This window comes from Stenella coeruleoalba, assembly GCF_951394435.1.
Source record: "Stenella coeruleoalba genome assembly, chromosome: 3".
Lineage (NCBI taxonomy): Eukaryota > Metazoa > Chordata > Mammalia > Artiodactyla > Delphinidae > Stenella > Stenella coeruleoalba.
Window position 1 is genome coordinate 166,053,214 of NC_137148.1, and position 21,635 is coordinate 166,074,848.

Below are 21,635 nucleotides of genomic sequence, written 5' to 3' on the forward strand. Positions count from 1 at the left end.
GTAATTATCAATATGTATGTTCCTATTCTCATTTTCTTAATTGTTTTGCATTAGTTATTGTAGGTCTTTTCCTTCTCTTGTGTTTCTTGCCTAGTGAAGTTCCTTTAGCATTTTTTGTAAAGCTGGTACTGAACTCTCTCAGCTTTTGCTTGTCTGTAAAGTTTTAATTTCTCCATCACATCTGAATGAGATCCTTGCTGGCTAGAGTAATCTTGGTTGTAGGTTTTTCTCCTTCATCACTTTAAATATGTCCTGCCACTCCCTTCTGGCTTGCAGAGTTTCTGCTGAAAGATCAGCTATTAACGTTATGGGGATTCTCTTCTGTGTTATTTGTTGTTTTTCCCTTGCTGCTTTTAATATTTTTTCTTTGTATTTAATTTTTGATAGTTTAATATGTGTCTTGGTGTGTTTCTCCTTGGATTTATCCTGTATGGGACTCTCTGTGCTTCCTGGACTTGATTATTTCCTTTCCCATATTAGGGAAGTTTTCAACTATAATCTCTTCAAATATTTTCTCAGTCCCTTTCTTTTTTCTTCTTCTGGGCCCACTATAATTCGAATGTTGGTGCATTTAATGTTGTCCCAGAGGTCTCTGAGACTGTCCTCAGTTCTTTTCATTCTTTTTTCTTATTTCTGCTCTGCAGTAGTTATTTCCACTATTTTATCTCCAGGTCACTTATCTATTTTTCTGCCTCAGTTAATCTGCTATTGATCCCTTCTAGAGTATTTGTGTTGTTGTTTTTTTTTTTTCTCTTTTTTTGCCATATGCAGGGCTCTTACTGTTGTGGCCTCTCACGTTGTGGAGTAGAGGCTCCAGACATGCAGCCTCCAGATATGCAGGCACAGCGGCCATGGTTCATGGGCCCAGCCGCTCCGCGGCATGTGGGATCTTCCCAGACTGGGGCATGAACCCGTGTTCCCTGCATTGGCAGGCGGACTCTCGACCCCTGCGCAACCAGGGAAGCCCCTCTAGAGTATTATTAATTTCATTTATTGTGTTGTTCATTGTTGCTTGTTTCCTCTTTAGTTCTTCTAGGTCCCTGTTAAGTGTTTCTTGCATTTTATCTATTCTATTTCCAATATTTTGGATTATCTTTACTATCATTATTCTGAATTCTTTTTCAGGTAGACTGCCTATTTACTTTTCATTTGTTCTGTCTGGTGGGTTTTTACCTTGCTTCTTCACCTGCTGTGTGTTTTTCTGTCTTCTCATTTTTGCTTATCTTACTGTGTTTGGGGTCTCCTTTTTGCAGGCTGCAGGTTCGTAGTTCCCATTGTTTTTGGTGTGTGTCCCCAGTGGCTAAGGTTGCTTCAGTGGGTTGTGTAGATTTACTGTTGGAGAGGACTAGTGCCTGTGTTTTGGTGGATGAGGCTGGATCTTGTCTTTCTGGTGGGCAGGTCCATGTCTGGTGGTGTGTTTTGGGTTGTCTGTGGCCTTATTATGATTTTAGGCAGCCTGTCTGCTAATGGGTGGGGTTGTGTTCCTGTCTTGCTAGTTCTTTGTTGTAGGGAATCCAGCACTGTAGCTTGCTGGTTTTTGAGTGAAGCTGGGTGTTGGCTTTGAGATGGAGATGTCTGGGAGATTTTCACGGTTTGATATTACGTGGAGCTGGGAGGTCTCTTGTGGACAGGTGTCCTGAATTTGGCTCTCCCACCTCAGAGGCACAGCACTGACTCCTGGCTGGAGCACCAAGAGCCTTTCATCCACATGGCTCAGATAAAAGGGAGAAAATGTAGAAGGAAAGAAAGAGGATAAAATAAAATAAAGCAAGATTAAAAAAATAGTTATTAAAAAAATAATTATTGGGCTGCCCTGGATGTGCACTGGTTGAGGGTCCACCTGCTGATGCAGGGGACATGGGTTTGTGCTCCAGTCCAGGAAGATCCCATGTGTCGTGGAGTGGCTAGGCCCGTTACCCTTGACCACTGAGCCTGTGCATCTGGACCCTGTGCTCCACAATGGTAGAGGCCTCAACCATCACAGACCCGTGTAGCACAAATAAAATTTTTAAAAATTAAAAATTATTAAGAAAAAATGTTTTTTAAAAGTAAAAGAAAAAGGATGGGCATACAGAACTCTAGGACATATGGTGAAAGCAATGCTGTACAGACAAAATCTCACACAGAAGCATACACATACACACTCACAAAAAGAGGAAAAGGGGAAAAAATCATAAATCTTGCTCTCAAAGTCCACCTCCTTATTTTGGGATGATTCGTTGTCTATTCATGTATTCCACAGATGCAGGGTACATCAGGTTGATTGTGGAGCTTTAATCTGCTGCTTCTGAAGCTGCTGGGAGAGATTTCCCTTTCTCTTCTTTGTTCTCACAGCTCCCAGGGTTCACCTTTGGATTTGGCCCCACCTCTGCCTGTAGGTTGCTTGAGGGTGTCTGTTCCTCGCTCAGAGAGTACGGGGTTAAAGGAGCTGCTGATTTGGGGGCTCTGGCTCTCTCAGGCCAGGGGGAGGGAGGCGTACAGATGCCCAGAGAGCCTGTGGTGGCAGAGGCTGGTGTGATGTTGCACCAGTCTGAGGCGTGCCGTGCGATCTCCTGGGATGTTGTCCCTGGATCACGGGACTTTGGCAGTGGCAGGCTACACAGGCTCCTGGGAGGGGAGGTGTGGAGAGTGACCTGTGCTTGCACACAGGCTTCTTGGTGGCTACAGCAGCAGCCTTAGCATCCCATGCCTGTCTCTGGGGTCCGTGCTGATAGCTGCGGCTCGCGCCCGTCTCTGGAGTTCCTTTAAGCGGTGCTCTTAATCCCCTCTTCTCATGCACCAGGAAACAAAGAGGGAAGAGAAAGTCTCTTGCCTCTGCATCAGCTCCAGACTTTTTCCCAGACTCCCTCCCGGGTAGCTGTGGTGCAGTAGTCCCTTCAGGCTGTGTTCACACAGCCAACCACAGTCCTCTCCCGGGGATCCAAGTGAAGCCCAAGCCTCAGCTCCCAGCCCCCGCCAGCCAGAGCAGGTGAGCAGACAAGCCTCTCGGGCTGGTGAGTGCTAGTTGGCACCATTCGTCTGTGTGGGAATCTCTCCGCTTTGCTCTCCACACCCCTGTTGCAGCGCTCTCCACTGTGGCTCCGAAGCTTCCCCCGTCAGCCACCTGCAGTCTCCGCCCGCGAAGTGGCTTCCTAGTGTGTGGAAACCTTTCCTCCTTCACAGCTTCCTCCCACTGGTGCAGGTCCCGTCCCTATTCTTTTGTCTGTGTTTTTTCTTTTTCCCTACCCAGGTACATGGGGAGTTTCTTGCCTTTTGGGAGGTCTGAGGTCTTCTGCCAGTGTTCAGTAGGTGTTCTATAGGAGCACTTCCACATGCAGATGTATTTGTGATGTAGTTGTGGAGAGGACGGTGATCTCCACGTCTTACTGTTCCGTGATCTTGAAGCTCCTCCCTTTCTTGTTTTCTTCTTCTGGGACGCCTATAATTCGAATGTTGGTACATTTAATGTTGTCCCAGAGGTCTCTGAGACTGTCCTCAATTTTTTTCATTCTTTTTTCTTTATTCTGCTCTGCAGCAGTTATTTCCAGTATTTTATCTTCCAGGTCATTTATCCTTTCTTCTGCCTCATTTATTCTGCTATTGATTCTTTCTAGGGAATTTTAAATTTCATTTATTGTGTTGTTCATTGTTCTTTCTTTGCTCTTTAGTCCTTCTAGGTCTTGTTAAACATTTCTCGTATTTTCTCCATTCTATTTCCAAGATTTTTGGATCATCTTTTCTGTCATTACTCTGAATTCTTTTTCAGGTATGCTGCCTATTTCTTCTTCATTTGTTTGGTCTGGTGAGTTTTTCCTTGTGCTCCTTCACCTGTTGCATATTACTCTGTCATCTCATTTTGTTTAACTTACTGTGTTTGGTGTCTCTTTTTCGCAGGCTACAGGTTTGTTGTTTTTGGTGTCTGCCCCCGGTGGGTAAGGTTGGTTAAGGGGCTTGTGTAGGCTTCCTGGTAGAGAGGACTGGTGCCTGTGTTTTGGTGGATGGGGCTGGATATTGTCTTTCTGGTGGGCAGGGCTGTGTCCAGTGGTGTTTTGGGGTGTCTTGAACTTAGTATGATTTTAGGCAGTCTCTCTGCTACTGGGTTAGGTTGTGTTCCTGTCTTGCTAGTTGTTTGGCATGGGGTGTCCAGCACTTGAGCTTGCTGGCCATTGAGTGGAGCTGGTTCTTAGGGTTGAGACAGAGACCTCTGGGAGAGCCCTCGCCGATTCATATTACATGTGGCCATGAGGTCTCTGGTGGTCCAGTGTACTAAACTCAGCTCACCCACCTCAGAGGCTCAGTCCTGACAGCAGGCTGGAGCACCAAGACCCTGTCAGCCACACAGCCAGGTACGTGGGGAGTTTCTGCCCTCTGGGAAGTCTGACGTCCTCTGCCTGCATTTAGTAGGTGTTCTGTAGTTGTTCCACATGTAGATGTATTTGTGGTGTATTTGTAAGGAGGAAGGTGATCTCCACGTCTTATTCCTCCACCACCTCTATTGGATATCTATCTTATATTTTAAAAGCTCCTAGTTTCATTGATTGTTTTTCTACTCTCTTTTTAGTCTTTTTCACTTATTTCTACTGTGATCTTTTTTCTTTCTTTCATTTTACTAACTTTGCATTTGCTTTATTTTCTTTTTCTAGTTCCTTGATATGTAAAGCTAGGTTTTTTGACACCTTTTTTGTTTCTTGACTTATCACTATCACTGTGAACTTTCCCTCTTGGAAATGCTTTTGATGCATAATGTAAGTTTCAGTTTGTTGCACAGTAGTCCCCCTTATCTGCAGTTTTGGTTTTTACAGTTTCAGTTACCTGCAGTCAACAGTGGTCTGAAAATATTAAATGGAAAATTACAGAAATAGACATTTTTAAAAATACTTTAAACATTTTTTACAGTACAGTTTTGAATTGTGCATTGTCCTGAGGAGTGTGATAAAACTTTGTGCCATCCTGTTCCATCTTGTCTGGTATATGAATCATCCCTTTGTCCATTGTATACACACTGTGTGTGCATGTGTATGCATAGGAAAAACCATAATATTTGTGGGGTTAATTACTATTCATGGTTTCAGGCATGCACTCAGTGTCTTGGAATGTATCCCTCACAGATAATGGGGTTCTACTATATTTCCATTTCATTTGTCTCAAGGTACTTTTTTAAATTTCTCTTTTGATTTGTTTAACCTATTGGTTGTTCAGTATCATTTTTAATCTCCACGTGTGAATTTTCCAGTTATCTTCTCATAATGGATTTCTAGTTGTATTGCATTGTGCTCAGGAAAGATGCTTAATATGACTTTAATCTTCTTAAATTTATTAACACTTGTTTTGTGGCCTAACATATGCTCTGTCCTGGAAAATGTTCCACGTGCCTTTGAAAAGATTGTGTATTCTGTTGCTTTTGGATGGAATGACTGGCCTAATGAAGGACCAGTGTTTCTTTCATTTTTTTAAACATCTTTATTGGAGTATAATTGCTTTACAATGGCTTTACAATGGTGTGTGAGTTTCTGCTTTATAACAAAGTGAATCAGTTATACATACATATATGTTCTCATATCTCCTCCCTCTTGCGTCTGCCTCCCTCCCCCCTCTGTAGGTGGTCACAAGCACCAAGCTGATCTCCCTGTGCTATGCAGCTGTTTGCCACTAGCTATTTATTTTACGTTTGGTAGTATATATATGTTCATGCCCACTAGCTATTTATTTTACGTTTGGTAGTATATATATGTTCATGCCACTCTCTCACTTTGTCACTGCTTATCATTTCCCATCCCCATATCCTCAAGTCCATCCTCTAGTAGGTCTGTGTCTTCATTCCCATCTTGCCCCTAGGTTCTTCATGACTTTTTTTTCTTAGATTCCATATATATGTGTTAGCATCTGGTATTTGTTTTTCTCTTTCTGACTTACTTCACTCTGTATGACAGACTCTAAGTCCATGCACCTCACTACAAATAACTCAATTTCCTTTCTTTTCATGGCTCAGTAATATTTCATGGTATATATGTGCCACATCTTCTTTATCCATTCATCTGTTGATGGACACTTAGGTTGCTTCCATGTCCTGGCTATTGTAAATAGAGCTGCAATGAACATTTTGGTACATGTCTCTTTTTGAATTAGTTTTCTCAGTGTATATGCCCAGTAGTGGCATTGCTGGGTCGTATGGTAGTTCTATTTTTAGTTTTTTAAGGAACCTCCATACTGGTCTCCATAGTGGCTGTACCAATTCACATTCCCATCAGCAGTGCAGGAGTGTTCCCTTTCCTCCACACCCTCTCCAGCATTTATTGTTTCTAGAGTTTTTGATGATGGCTATTCTGACTGGTGTGAGATGAAATCTCACTGTAGTTTTTATTTGCATTTCTCTAATGATTAATAATGTTGAGCATTCTTTTAGGTGTTTGTTGGCAATCTGTATGTCTTCTTTGGAGAGATGTCTATTTAGGTCTTCTGCCCATTTTTGGGTTGGATTGTTTATTTTTTTGATATTGAGCTGCATGTGCTACTTGTAAGTTTTGGAGATTAATCCTTTGTCAGTTGCTTCATTTTCAAATATTTCCTGTCATTCTGAGGGTTGTCTTTTGGTCTTGTTTATGGTTTCCTTTGCTGTGCAAAAGGTTTGAAGTTCATTAGATCCCATTTGTTTTTGTTTTTATTTCCATTTCTCTGGGAGGTGCGTCAAAAAGGATCTTGCTGTGATTTATGACATAGAGTATTCTGCCTATGTTTTCCTCTAAGTGTTTGATAGTTCTGGACTTACATTTATGTCTTTAATCCATTTTGAGCTTATTTTTGTGTATGGTGTTAAGGAGTGATCAAATCTCATTCTTTTACACGTACCTGTCCAGTTTCCCCAGCACCAGTTACTGAAGAGGGTGTCCTTTCTCCACTGTACATTCCTGCCTCCTTTATCAAAGATAAGATGACCATATGTGCATGCGTTTATCTCGGCTTTCTATCCTGTTCCATTGATCTATCTTTCTGTTTTTGTGCCAGTACCATACTTGTCTTGATTACTGTAGCTTTGTAGTATAGTCTGAAGTCAGGGAGCCTGATTCCTCCAGTTCTACTTTTCGTTCTGAAGATTGCTTTGGCTATTCAGGGTCCTTTGTGTTTCCATACGAATTGTGAAATTCTTTGTTCCAGTTCTGTGAAAAATGCCAGTGGTAGTTTGATAGGGATTGCATTAAATCTGTAGATTGCTTAGGGGAGTAGAGTCATTTTCACAATGTTGATTCCTCGAATCCAAGAACATGGTATGTCTCTCCATCTATTTGTATCATCTTTAATTTCTTTCATCAGTGTCTTATAATTTTCTTCATATTGGTCTTTTGTCTCCTCAGGTAGGTTTATTCCTAGATATTTTATTCTTTTTGTTGCACTGGTAAATGGGAGTGTTTTCTTAATTTCCCTTTCAAATTTTTCATCATTAGTGTATAGGAATGCCAGAGATATCTGTGCATTAATTTTATATCCTGCAACTTTACCAAATTCATTGATTAGCTCTAGTAGTTTTCTAGAGCTACTAGTTAGCTTCTAGGTAGCAACTTTAGGATGCTCTATGTATAGTATCATGTCATCTGCAAACAGTGACAGCTTTACTTCTTTTCCGATTTGGATTCCTTTTATTTCCTTTTCTTCTCTGATTGCTGTGGCTAAAACTTCCAAAACTATGTTGAATAAGAGTGGTGAGAGTGGGCAACCTTGTCTTTTTCCTGATCTTAGTGGAAATGCTTTCAGTTTTTCACCATCGAGGATGTTGTTGGCTGTGGGTTTGTCATATATGGCCTTTATTATGTTGAGGAAAGTTCCCTCTATGCCTACTTTCTGCAGGGTTTTTATCATAAATGGGTGTTGAGTTTTGTCGAACACTTCTTCTGCATCTATTTAGAAGATCGTGTGGTTTTTCTCCTTCAATTTGTTAATATGGTGTATCACGTTGATTTATTTGCGTATATTGAAGAATCCTTGCATTCCTGAAATAAACCCCACTTGATCATGGTGTATGATCCTTTTAATGTTGGCTTCTCTTTGCTAGTATTTTGTTGAGGATATTTGCATCTATGTTTATCAGTGATATCGGCCTGTAGTTTTCTTTCTTTGTGACATCTTTGTCTGGTTTTGGTATCAGGGAGATGGTGGCCTCATAGAATGAGTTTGGGAGTGTCCCTCCCTCTGCTACATTTTGGAAGAGTTTAAAAAGGATAGGTGTTAGCTCTTCTGTAAATGTTTGATAGAATTCACCTGTGAAGCCAGCTGGTCCTGGGCTTTTGTTTGTTGGAAGATTTTTCATCACAATTTCAATTTCAGTGCTTGTGACTGGTCTGTTCATATTTTCTGTTTCTTCCTGGTTCAGTCTCGGCAGGTTGTGCATTTTTAAGAATATGTCCATTTCTTCCAGGTTGTCCATTTTATTGGCATAGAGTTGCTTGTAGTAATCTCTCATGATCCTTTGTATTTCTGCATTGTCAGTTGTTACTTCTCCTTTTTCATTTCTAATTCTATTGATTTGAGTCTTCTCCCTTTTTTTCTTGATGAGTCTGGCTAATGTTTTATCAATTTTATCTTCTCAAAGAGTGAACTTTTAGTTTTATTGATCTTTGCTATCATTTCTTTCATTTGTTTTTCATTTATTTCTGATCTGATCTTTATGATTTCTTTCCTTCTGCTAACTTTGGGGTTTTTTTTGTTCTTCCTTCTCTAATTGTTTTAGGTGCAAGGTTAGGTTGTTTCCTTGAGATGTTTCTTATTTCTTAAGGTAGGACTGTATTGGTATAAACTTCCCTCTTAGAACTGCTTTTGCTGCATCCCATAGGTTTTGGTTCGTCGTATTTTCATTGTCATTTGTTTCTAGGTATTTTTTGATTTCCTCTTTGATTTCTTCAGTGATCTCTTGGTTATTTAGTGTACTGTTTAGCCTCCATGTGTTTGTATTTTATTACAGATTTTTGCCTGTAATTTATATCTAATCTCATAACGCTGTGGTCGGAAAAGATACTTGATACGATGTCAATTTTCTTGAATTTACCAAGGCTTGATTTGTGACCCAGGATATGATGTATCCTGGAGAAGTTTCCCTGAGCACTTGAGAAGAAAGTGTATTCTGTTAAGTCCATCTTGTTTAATGTATCATTTGAAGCTCGTGTTTCCTTATTTATTTTCATTTTGGATGATCTGTGTACTGGTGAAAGTGGGGTGTTAAAGTCCCCTACTATGATTGTGTTACTGTCGATTTCCCCTTTTATGGCTGTTAATATTTGCCTTATGTATTGAGGTGCTCCTATGTTGGGTGCATAAATATTTACAATTGTTATATCTTCTTCTTGGATCGATTCCTTGATCCTTATGTAGTGTCCTTCTTTGTCCCTTCTAATAGTCTTTATTTTAAAGTCTATTTTTTCTGATATGAGAATTGCTTGTCCAGCTTTCTTTTGATTTCCATTTGCATAGAATATCTTTTTCCATCCCCTCATGTTCAGTCTGTATGTGCCCTTAAGTCTGAAGTAGGTGTCTTGTAGACAGCGTATATACAGGTCTTGTTTTTGTATCCATTTAGCCAGTCTATGTCTTTTGTTTTTGAGCATTTAATCCATTTACATTTAAGGTAATTATCAATATGTATGTTGTTATTCCCATTTTCTTAATTGTTTTGAGCTTGTTATTTTAGGTCTTTTCCTTCTGTTCTGTGTCCTTCCTAAAGAAATTCCTTTAGCATTTGTTGTAAAGCTGGTTTGGTGCTGCTGAATTCTCTTAGCATTTGCTTGTCTATGAAAGTTTTAATTTCTCCATTAAATCTGAATGAGATCCTTCCTGGGTAGAATAATTTGGTTGTAGATATTTCTCTTTCATCACTTTAAATATGTCCTGCCACTTCCTTCTGGCTTGCAGACTTTCTGCTGAAAGATCAGCTGTTAACCTTATGGGGATTCCCTTGTGTGTTATTTTTTTTTCCCTTGCTGCTTTTAATATTTTTTCTTTGTATTTAATTTTTGATAGTTTGATTAATATGTCTTGTCTTTTTTCTCTCCTTGAATTTATCCTGTATGGGACTCTCCGTGCATTAAACTCTGTGCATCAACCCCACTCCTCTCCCTGGACTTGACTATTTCCTTTCCCATATTAGGGAAGTTTTCAACTATAATCTTTTCGAATATTTTCTCAGTCCCTTTCTTTCGCTCTTCTTCTTCTGTGACCCCTATAATTCGAATAATGCGTTTAACGTTCTCCCAGAAGTCTCTGAGCCTGTCCTAAGTTCTTTTCATTCTTTTCTCTTTATTGTGCTCTGCAGTAGTTATTTCCACTATTTTATCTTCCAGGTCACTTATCCATTCTTCTGCCTCAGTTATTCTGCTATTGATCCCTTCTAGAGAATTTTTAATGTCATTTATTGTGTTGTTCATCATTGTTTGGTTGCTCTTTAGTTCTTCTAGGTCCTTGTTAAACGTTTCTTGTGTTTATTCTATTTCCAAGATTTTGGATCATCTTTACTATCATTATTCTGAATTCTTTCTCAGGTAGACTGCCTATTTCCTCTTCATTTGTTCGGTCTGGTGGGTTTTTACCTTGCTCCTTCATCTGCAATGTATTTCTCTATCTTCTCATTTTGCTTAACTTACTATGTTTGGGGTCTCCTTTTCGCAGATTGCAGGTTCGTAGTTCCCGTTGTTTTTGGTGTGTGTCCCCAGGGGCTAAGGTTGGTTCAGTGGGTTCTATAGGCTTCCTAGTGGAGAGGACTAGTGCCTGTGTTCTGGTGGATGAGGCTGGATCTTGTCTTTTTGGTGGGCAGATCCACGTCTGGTGGTATGTTTTGGGGTGTTTGTGGCCTTATTATGATTTTAGGCAGCCTCTCTGCTAATGGATGGGGTTGTGTTCCTCTCTTGCTACTTCTTTGGCATAGGGTGTCCAGCACTGTAGCTTGCTGGTCGTTGAGTGAAGCTGGGTCTTGGTGTTGAGATGGAGATCTCTGGGAGATTTTCACCATTTGATGTTATGTGGAGCTGGGAGGCCTCTTGTGACCAGTGTCCTGAAGTTGTCTCTCCCACCTCAGAGGCACAGCCCTGACTCCTGGCTGGAGCACCTAGAGCCTTTCATCCACACAGCTCAGAATAAGAGGGAGAAAAGAAAGAAAGAAAGAAAGAAAGAAAGAAGATAAAATAAATTTATTAAAATAAAAAAATATTAAGAAAAATATTTTTGAAAGTAAAAAAACGGGATGAACAGAATCCTAGGACAAATGGTAAAAGCAAAGCTATACAGACAAAATCACAGAAAGAAGAATACACATGCACACTCACAAAAAGAGGAAAAGGGGGGAAATATATATATATCTTTGCTCCCCAACTCCACCTCTTCAATTTGGGATGATTCGTTGTCTATTCAGGTATTCCACCGATGCAGGGTACATCAAGTTGATTGTGGAGATTTAATCCGCTGCTCCTGAAGCTGCTGGGAGATTTCCCTTTCTCTTCTGTGTTCACACAGCTCCCGGGGTTCAGCTTTGGATTTGGACCTGCCTCTGCATGTAGGTCGCCTGAAGGCATCTGTTCTTTGCTCAGACAGGACAGGCTTAAAGGAGCAGCTACTTCAGGGTCTCTGGCTCACTCAGGCTGGGGGGGGCGGGAAGCAGGGGCACAGAATCGGGGCTAGCCTGCATCGGCAGAGGCCTGTGTGATGTTGCAACAGCCTGAGGCATGCTGTGCATTCTACTGGGGAAGTTGTCTCTGGATCACAGGACCCTGGCAGTGGCGGGCTGCACAGGCTCCCGGGAGGCGAGTTGTGGAGAGTGACCTGTGCTTGCACACAGGCTTCTTGGTGGCTGCAGCAGCAGCCTCAGCATCCCATGCCCGTCTCTGGGGTCCACGCTGATAGCCGGAGCTCACGCCCGTCTCTGGAGCTCCTTTAAGGGGCACTCTTAATCCCCTCTTCTAGCGCACCAAGAAGCAGAGGGAATAACAAGATTCTACCCTCTGCGGCAGCTCCAGAGTTTTTCCCAGACTCCCTCCCGGCTACCCGTGGTGCACTAGTCCCTTCAGGCTGTGTTCTCACAGCCAACCCCACTCCTCTTCCTGGGATCCAACCAAAGCCCGAGTCTTAGTTCCCAGCCCTGGCGGGTGAGCAGACATACCTCTCGGGCTGTTGAGTGCTAATCGGCACTGTTCCTCTGTGCGGGAATCTCTCTGCTTTGCCCTCCGCACCCCTGTTGCTGCGCTCTCCTCCATGGCTCCAAAGCTTCCCCCTTCCGCCACCCATAGTCTCCACCCGCGAAGGGGCTTCCTAGTGTTTGGAAACCTTTCCTCCTTCACAGCTCCCACCCACTGGTTCAGGTTCCATCCCTATTCTTTTGTCTGTTTTTTCTTTTGGCCTGCCCATGTACGTGGGGAGTTTCTTGCCTTTTGGGAGGTCTGAGGTCTTCTGCCAGCATTCAGTATGTGTTCTATAGGATCAGTTCCATGTGCAGATGTATTTCTGATGTAGTTGTGGGGAGGAAGGTGATCTCTGTGTCTTACTCTTCCACTATCTTGAAGCTCCCCCTTTCTTGTTTTCTTCTTCTTCTGGGACCCCTATATTTCGAGTGTTGGTACGTTTAATGTTGCCCCAGACGTCTCTGAGACTGTCCTCAATTCTTTTCATTCTTTTTTCTTTATTCTGCTCTGCAGCAGTTATTTCCACTATTTTATCTTCCAGGTCATTTATCCTTTTTTCTGCCCCATTTATTCTATTGATTCTTTCTAGGGAATTTTTAATTTCATTTATTGTGTTGTTCATTGTTGTTTCTTTGCTCTTTAGTCCTTCTAGGTCTTGTTAAACATTTCTCGTATTTTTCCATTCTATTTCCAAGATTTTTGGATCATCTTTTCTATCATTACTCTGAATTTTTTTCAGGTAGTCTGCCTATTTCCTCTTCATTTGTTTGGTGTTCTGGGATTTTTTTAAATTTTTTTTTTTTTTTGCGGTATGCGGGCCTCTCACTGTTGTGGCCTCTCCTGTTGCAGAGCAAAGGCTCCAGATGCACAGGCTTAGCAGCCATGGCTCATGGGCCCAGCCGCTCTGTGGCATGTGGGATCTTCCCGGACCAGGACACGTATCCGTGTCCTGTGCATTAGCAGGTTGACTCTCAACCACTGCACAACCAGGGAAGCCCTGGTCTGGTGGGTTTTTATCTCGCTCCTTCATCTGCTGCATATTTCTCTGTATTCTCATTTTGTTTAACTTACTGTGTTTGGTGTCTCTTTTTCACAGGCTACAGGTTCGTAATTCCCGTTGCTTTTGGTGTCTGCCCCCGGTGGGTAAGGTTGGTTAAGGGGCTTGGGTAGGCTTCCTGGTAGAGAGGACTGGTGCCTGTGTTCTGCTGGGTGGGGCTGGATCTTGTCTTTCTGGGGGTAGGGCCGTGTCCAGTGATGTGTTTTGGGGTGTCTGTGAACTTAGTATGATTTTAGGCAGTCTCTCTGCTACTGGATTGGGTTGTGTTCCTGTCTTGCTAGTTGTTTGGCATGGGGTGTCCAGCACTGGAGCTTGCTGGCCGTTGAGTGGAGCTCGGTCTTAGGGTTGAGACAGAGATCACTGGGAGACCCCTCGCTGATAGATATTACATGGGGTCAGGAGGTCTCTGGTGGTCCGGTGTACTAAACTCAGCTCTCCCACCTCAGAGGCTCAGCCCTGACAGCAGGCTGGAGCACCAAGACCCTGTCAGCCACACGGCCAGGTATGTGGGGAGTTTCTTGCCCTCTGGGAAGTCTGAAGTCTTCTGCCAGCGTTTAGTAGGTGTTCTGTAGTTGTTACACATGTAGATGTATTTGTGTGGAGGAAAGTGATCTCCATGTCTTTTTCCTGGTATCTACCTTATATTTTTAAAGATCTTAGTTTCATTTATTGTTTTTGTCTTCTCTTTTTAGTGTTTATTTATTTCCACTGTGATCTTTGTTATTTCTTTCATTTTACTAACTTTTCCATTTGCTTTTTCTTCTTTTCCTAGTTCCTTGATATGTAAAGTTAGGTTTTTTGAGATCTTTTTTGTTTCTTGATTTATCACTATCACTGTGAACTTCCCTCTTGGAAATGCTTTTGCTGCATCCTGTATGTTTCAGTATGTTGCACAATAGTCCCCCTTTACCTGCAGTTTTTCTTTTTTCTTTTTCTTTTTTAAGGTTTTTTAATTTATTTTTGGCTGTGTTGGGTCCTCGTTTCTGTGTGTGGGCTTTCTCTAGTTGCGGCGAGCTGGGTCCACTCTTCATGGTGCTGCACAGGCCTCTCACTGTCGTGGCCTCTCTTGTTGCAGAGCAAAAGCTCCACACGTGCAGGCTCAGTAGTTGTGGCTCACAGGCCCAGTTACTCCGCGGAATGTGGGATCTTCCCAGACCAGGGCTCAAACCTGTTTCCCCTGCATTGGCAGGCAGATTCTCAAGCACTGCGCCACCAGGCAAGCCCTGCAGTTTTGCTTTTTACACTTTCAGTTACCTGCAGTCAACTGTGGTCTGAAAATATGAAATGGAAAATTACAGAAATAGACATTTTTTAAATACTTGAAACATTTTTAAAAATAAAGTTTTGAATTGTGCAGTGTCCTGAGGAGTATGATAAAACTTTGTGCCATCCTGCTCCATCTTGCCTGGGATATGAATCATCCCTTTTTTCATTGTATACACACTGTGTGCGCATGTGTATGTATAGGAAAAAAACATAATATTTGTGGTGTTAATTACTATTCATGGTTTCAGGCATGCACTCAGTGTCTTGGAATGTATCCCTCACAGATAATGGGGTTCTACTATATTTCCATTTCATTTGTCTCAAGATACTTTTTAAAATTTCTCTTTTGATTTCTTTAACCTATTGGTTGTTCAGTATCATTTTTAATCTCCACATGTGAATCTTCCAGTTATCTTCTCATAATGGATCTCTAGTTGTATAGCACTGTGGTCAGGAAAGATGCTTTATATGACTTTCATCTTCTTAAATTTATTAAGACTTGTTTTGTGGCCTAACATATGCTCTCTCCTGGAGAATGTTCCATGTGCCCTTGAGAAGATTGTGTATTCTGTTGCTTTTGGATGGAATGACTGGCCTAATGTGTCACTGAAGTCCAGTGTTTCTTTATTGATTTTCTGTCTGAATGATGTATCCACTGATGAAATTGGGGTATTAAAGTCCCTTTCTGTTATTTTTTTATTATTTTTTATTATTTTTTTTGCTGTACGCGGGCCTCTCACTGTTGTGGCCTCTCCCGTTGCGGAGCACAGGCTCGGGACGCGCAGGCTCAGCGGCCATGGCTCACGGGCCCAGCCGCTCCACGGCATGTGGGATCTTCCCGGACCGGGGCACAAACCCGTGTCCCCTGCATCGGCAGGTGGACTCTCAACCACTGCGCCACCAGGGAAGCCCCCTTTCTGTTATTGTATGGCTTTCTACTTCTCCCTTTAGACCTGTTAAATTTTGTTTTACATATTCAGATGTTCCTTTTTTGAGTGCATAAATGTTTACAAATGTTATATTCTCTTTTTAGATTTACTCCTTTATCATTATATAATGACCTTTTTTGTCTCTTATAACAGTCTTTATCTTAAATTTATTTTGACTGTTACAAGTATATCTGCCCCAGCTTTCTTCTGGTTTCCATTTGCATGGAATATTTTTTTTCCATCCTTTCAGTCTGTGTGTGCACTTTTATCTCAGGTGATGTTTTTGTAGGCAGTATATAGGTGAGTCTTTTTTTTTTAATTCATTCAGCCACTCTGTGTTTTGATGGGAGAATTTATTATTTGTTTTACATTTAAAGTAATTATTGATAGGTATGTCCTTATTGCTATTTTGTTCACTGTTTTTTGGCTGTTTTGTAATTCCTATTTTCCTGTCTTCTTTGCTTGCTTAGATTCCTGTCTTTTTTGGTATGCTTAGATTCCTTTACCTTTTTCTTTTGTGTATCTACCACAGGTATACCACAGAGATATTGCAGGTTCAGCCCACTGCAATAAAGCAGTTATCACAATGAAGCAATTATCACATGAATTTTGGTTTCCTAGTGTATATAAATCTATGTTTACCCTATATTATGGTCTATTAAGTGTATAACAGCATTATGTATAAAAAGTGTATATACCTTACTTTTAAAATACTTTAGAGCTAAAAAATACCAACCATCATCTGAGCCTTCAGTGAGTCATTGTAGTAACATCAAAGATCACTGATCACAGATAAACATAACAAATAGTATAATAATTTGAAAGGAGAAAGGGGAATCAAGATGACAGGGTAGGAGGATGTGGAACTCCCCTACCCCTACAACACATCAAAAATACTTGCTACAGTTCTCACAGAAAATTAACTGGAACCTGGCAGAAGAACTTTTTTTTTGGCCCACACTGCACAGCTTGCAGGATCTTAGTTACCCAACCAGGAATTGAACACACGCCCGTACAGTGGAAGTGCAGAGTCTTAACCACTGGACTACCAGGGAGGTCCCCAGAAGAACTTCTGTACAACCAAAGCCGCAAGAAAGATCTCCATGTAACTGGGTAGGACAGAAAAAAAGACATTAGGTTGGGATCTGTGCCCTTGGGAGGGATCTGAAAGGAAGAGAAGGTCCACACGGGCAGCCCCTCACCTTGGGGAGCAAGCAGGTGGAGCCACAGTCTGTGCATCCCAGTCCTGGCGTCCTGTGGAGAGGAGACTAGCCCTCTTGGCTGCTCGGAAAACCACTGGGACAGTCAGAAGGGCTGGAGAAGCCAAGATGCTACTCGCAAGGAGTGTGCACATGCTGGCTTGTCAACAATCAGCGCAGAGAGAGCCTGGCACTGGCAGCTGCTGCCTCGCCACTCCCCAGTGTGAATTGGGCAAAATTCACTCCACACCACAGCCTGGTGGGAGATCTGGGCCAACTGGGCCCTGGGAAAAGACTCGGTCTGTATACAAAGACAGACCAAGGGTCTTGGGTGTGATCTTGGTGGGGCAGCTGGAAGCAACCATTGTCCTTGCACACACAGGGCAGCACCCCAGGAATCCTGGGCAGACAGGCTCTGGGAGAGGACTCAGTCTAGCTATGCAGAGACAGCCCAGAGAACCCGGGTGTGATCCAGGCAGGGCAGCAGCAGATGTTGTCATGCGTATAGGAACATACAGCAACTCATCTCTCATTGCCCATAACTGGCAATTCCCTATGCATAGGGCAAATGAGAACACCCACATCAAAGTGGGTAGAAGCTGAGGCACTATCTTACCATAACCGGCCCCCAACCCATGTATGGCACCCCACCTTCAGGAAGGCACTCAAAACTCCAAGCTTCTCCTTAAGGAGCAAAGGGTTTAGACCCCACACTTGGCACCCCAGCTTTTAAGAGTCACACATGAAGACAAGCCCCCCAAACATCTAGCCTTTCAGGGGTGGGGGGCACAACCACACAGCATGTGGGATCCTAGTTCCCTGATCAGGGATGGAACCCACATCCCCTGCAGTGGAAGGGCAGAATCTTATAACCACTGGACCACCAGGGAAGTCCCAAAACATCTAGCTTTGAAAACCAGTGGGGCTTGTGTCCATGAGACCAACAAGGCTATAGTGAACTGAGAACAGCTCTTAAAGGGTCCTCTTTTCTAATGTTTCACCTGTTTATATCATTTTCAGACATACCTTACTTTATTGCGATTCACTTTATTGCACTTTACAGATAATGCATTTTTTGCAAGTTGAAGACTGGTTGTAACCCTGTGTGAAGCAAATCTATTGGCACCTTTTTTTCAATAGCATTTGCTCATTTTGTGTGTCTGTCACATTTTGGTAATTCTCACAGTATTTCAAATTTTTGTTACATTTGTTATGGTGGTCTGTGATCTGTAATCTTTGATGGTTAGAATTTTTTAGCAATAAAGTTTTTTTTAGCAATAAAGTATTTTTAAATTAAGGTATGTACATTGTATTTTTATACATAATGCTAGTGCACACTTAACAGAGTACAGAATAGTATAAATACAACTTTTACATGCACTGGCAAACCAAAAAATTCATGTGATTTGCTTTATTGTGGTAGTCTGGAACTGAACCCTCATTGTCTCCAAGGTATGCCTGTACCTCCTAATGAATTTCTTTTACTGTTTCTTGTAAAACCAGGTGTATTGATGTTAGAGTCCCTCAATTTTTTCTCAGAAAGTATTTCTCCATCACTGTTTTTCCTGAGATGCAGCAGTCCTAGAGATTTTTTTTATTACAAAGGCTTATCTGCTTTTTAATATTTTTTATTGAAGTATAGTTGATTTACAGTGTGTGTTCATTTCAGGTATACAGCAAAGTTATTCAGTTATTATATATATATTCAGTTATTTTATATATATATATATATATAATTATTTTCCAGATTCTTTTCACATATAGGTTATTACAAAATATTCTCCCTCACTTTTGAAGAATAATTTTGCTTGACACAGAGTTTTAGGATGGTGGTTTTTTACCTTCTGCACTTTAAATATTTCATTCCACTCTCTTCTTGCTTGCATATTTCGGGTTTTTTTGTTGTTGTTGTTTTGTTTGGTTTTGGTATGTTAATGTTTACAGCAGCTTTATTCATAATCACCAAAACCTGGAAACAACTCAGATGTCATTTGGTGAATGAATAAATAATAGTACATCTGTACAATGCAATCCTACTCAGCAATAAAAAGTAATGAACTGTTAATATGTGCAACAACATGGATAAATCTTATATATATATTCATATATGTGTGTATGTATATGTATATGTATATATATTCATATGTATGTATATATGTGTATGTATATATATGTATATATATGTATGTATATGTGTGTATATATATATATGTGTGTGTGTATATATATATATATATATATATATTGCTAAGTGAAAGAACCCAGATTCCAAAGGATAAATATTATGTGATTCCAGTTATATGATATTTCTTGCTTGCATAGTTTTTGAAAAGAGGTCTGATTTAATTCTTATCCTTGTTTAAGTAAAACTAAGGTTTGTTTTTTCCCTCTGGCTTCTTTCAGAATGTTCCCTTTGTCTTTGATTTTTCTCCAGTTGAAAATGATGTGCTTGGCAGTGCAGTTTTTGGTGTGCTTTTTTTTTCATGTTTTGTGTTTTTCTTAGCTTCCTGAATCTGCAGTTTGCTGTCTATCACTAATGTTAGGAAAATCTCAGTGACGATTGCTTCACTTATTTTTTTTGTTCCTTTCTGCTTTTCTATGAGATATTCTCATTTTGTGTATTTTACACCTGCTGTCATTGTCCCAAAGTTCTTAGATGTTGTATTCTTTTTTGTCTTTGCATTAAGCCCTGGTGAAACAGTCTCTTTTGAGGATAGGCCTTGTTAAGAATAGTTATTTCAAAATAGCTTCTTTCTTTTTTTCCAATTTTGGAAACAGTGGTTTGTTCTGTGTCTTCAGTTCTTTGCTTTTCTTCTTGTGAGGTTAGGAAGGATGATTTCTAAGTTCTTTATACAAAGAACAAGAAAAGAGAAGTCTCTGACTCCAGTTTTTTGACTGCTGACAGCTTTGAAGCCTCATCCCTCCTTCCTCCTCTTGTGACCCACATGTATCCATGATGATAGGAAAGCCTTAGTTTCCTTCCTGTGGCAGTGACAAGAGATTCAATTCATGCCTGCCCTTGTATGTGAACTCTCTCTTCAGTCCACCCACAACCTCAACTAAAAAATAAGTCCATGTACTTTTCCTTGCACTCTCAAGCCATTTCATGCCTTCTTGAGAGGCCTGCCTTACTCCCCAGAGACCTCAATTATGGAAGTAATAAACCCTTTGTACACTATTGGCAGTGTGTGGTGTCATCAACTTACATATTCCTGTACTCGGGGCTGGGCTGTTCTGCTTCTGTGCACCATATGGGAGTTCAGAAGTGAGAGATGTTGGGAGGATTGCCTCTGGAGTGGCTGGCCAGGAAACTTCCACCTGAAATTAGAGAATGGAGGTTTTACATTGTTTGGAGGAAAGCACTGTGAATTCTTTATGTATTATATAATCATGGGCAGATTCACCACCAGACCTTTGTGGAGTGTTGTGAATTCCTGTGCAATATGCAGCTCTTAACCCATTTCTCGAGGTTATTTAGCAAGGGCTTTGACCAAAAAGAAATGTTTTAGCACTTTATCATTTCATTATGTGTGCCTGTGTGTGCTAAAAACTAGTGAGAAGCAGCCCTGAGGCTCATTGTGTATAGGGTTTTGTGGAGGTCTAAGTAGCTGTGTCTTTTTAGCATGTCATATCATGCAAAGTTGTCTGAGCCTTAACTTCTGAATAACTTCCTAGCTCCATGAATGGGACAGAGAGAGAATGGAGAAACTAGTCTGCAATAAATTTTACACAAGCTAAAAGTACTACTTCTTTACAACAATACTTTAATCTAGCCAGTTGCACCTGGCTATTTCTTATCACCTGGAGTAATTCTCAGGCCAGTATGGCAAACTGATCCTTGTCACAAGTTGGATTTCCACAGGCCTCCTGGACTCTCATGTTTGGTGATGCGAATAGAAGAAAAAGCTTCCAGTTCTTCACTGTGTTTTATTCATTGAAAGCTCCTGCAGATTTGACCTCATACATCATGGAGTGTACTGAGTTAAATGGTGTGTAATAACAAGAGAGATGAGTTTTTCTCACAAGAGATTGATGTGTTTAAAATGATTCATTTGTGTAGCATTTCTCTCATTTCTCCAGGGTGCTCTAGACCCTGACATCAGAGAGCAATAACATTTAAAGTAATCACAGTGAAAATTAATAAATTATTTGCATGTGTTTATTATGCTGTTAAATTCATGAAGAAGTAAGTAAGGACATAGAGTCAGTTTCTGATGACCAAGACATAAAATAAATGTTTGAAGGTGACAGAATCATATGTAATCTTCCTGTAAATTGAGTATAAATCCCCAGTTCTGTCAGACTCACACATCTTACTGGAAACATATTTGGTCTGTTTTAGGACCCAGTGACCTTTGAGGATGTGGCTGTGAACTTCACCCAGGAGGAGTGGGCTTTACTGAATCCCTTGCAGAAGAAACTTTATAGAGATGTGATGCAGGAAATCTTGAGGAACCTGGTCTCAACAGGTAAGCATGACAACATTCCTTCACTTCTTCAGTTAGAGAACAAGTATTTCTTGCCCATCAACACTGTTCCAAGATGTGGAATATGGAAAAGTAATACAGTAGTCCCCCCTTATCCGCAGGGGATACATTCCAAGACCACCAGTGGATGCCTGAAACTGCAGATAGTACTGAATCCTATACATACATACCTATGATAATTTTAATTTAGAAATTTGGTGCACAGTAAGATATTGATAACAATAAGAATAGAACATGTAAAATAGACATGAACTTAACATGCATAAGTGTTAAGTGTCCATAACTTGCAATTTGAGATGAGACAGCAAAACTAAGATCACCTTCTTTTTCCTTCTTTACAATTTCATGATAGAAGATTCATTTTTCCTATAGATCTTAGCAACATCAGTGTATGATTTTTTTCTTCCCTTAAATCAAGAACTTTCATCTTTTCACTGAAAGGAAGCACTTTATAACTTTTCTTTGGCATATCCTAATTACCAACATCACTATTCTTGCGCTTTGGGGCCATCGTTAATTAAAATAAGGACTACTTGAACACAAGCACTGCAATACCACCACAGTGATCT

General features: G+C 40.9%; 1 long non-coding RNA gene across 1 annotated transcript in view; it reads left to right on the plus strand.

The window, feature by feature from the left end:
* The window catches only part of LOC307184754, a 96,344-nt gene extending 75,295 nt beyond the window's left edge, over nucleotides 1–21,049 (plus strand). The window contains exon 4 of the long non-coding RNA XR_013827819.1: nucleotides 20,922–21,049. This is a non-coding gene — a long non-coding RNA (uncharacterized lncRNA). The remainder of the gene's footprint in view (nucleotides 1–20,921) is intronic.
* Nucleotides 21,050–21,635: the final 586 nt, after the last annotated feature.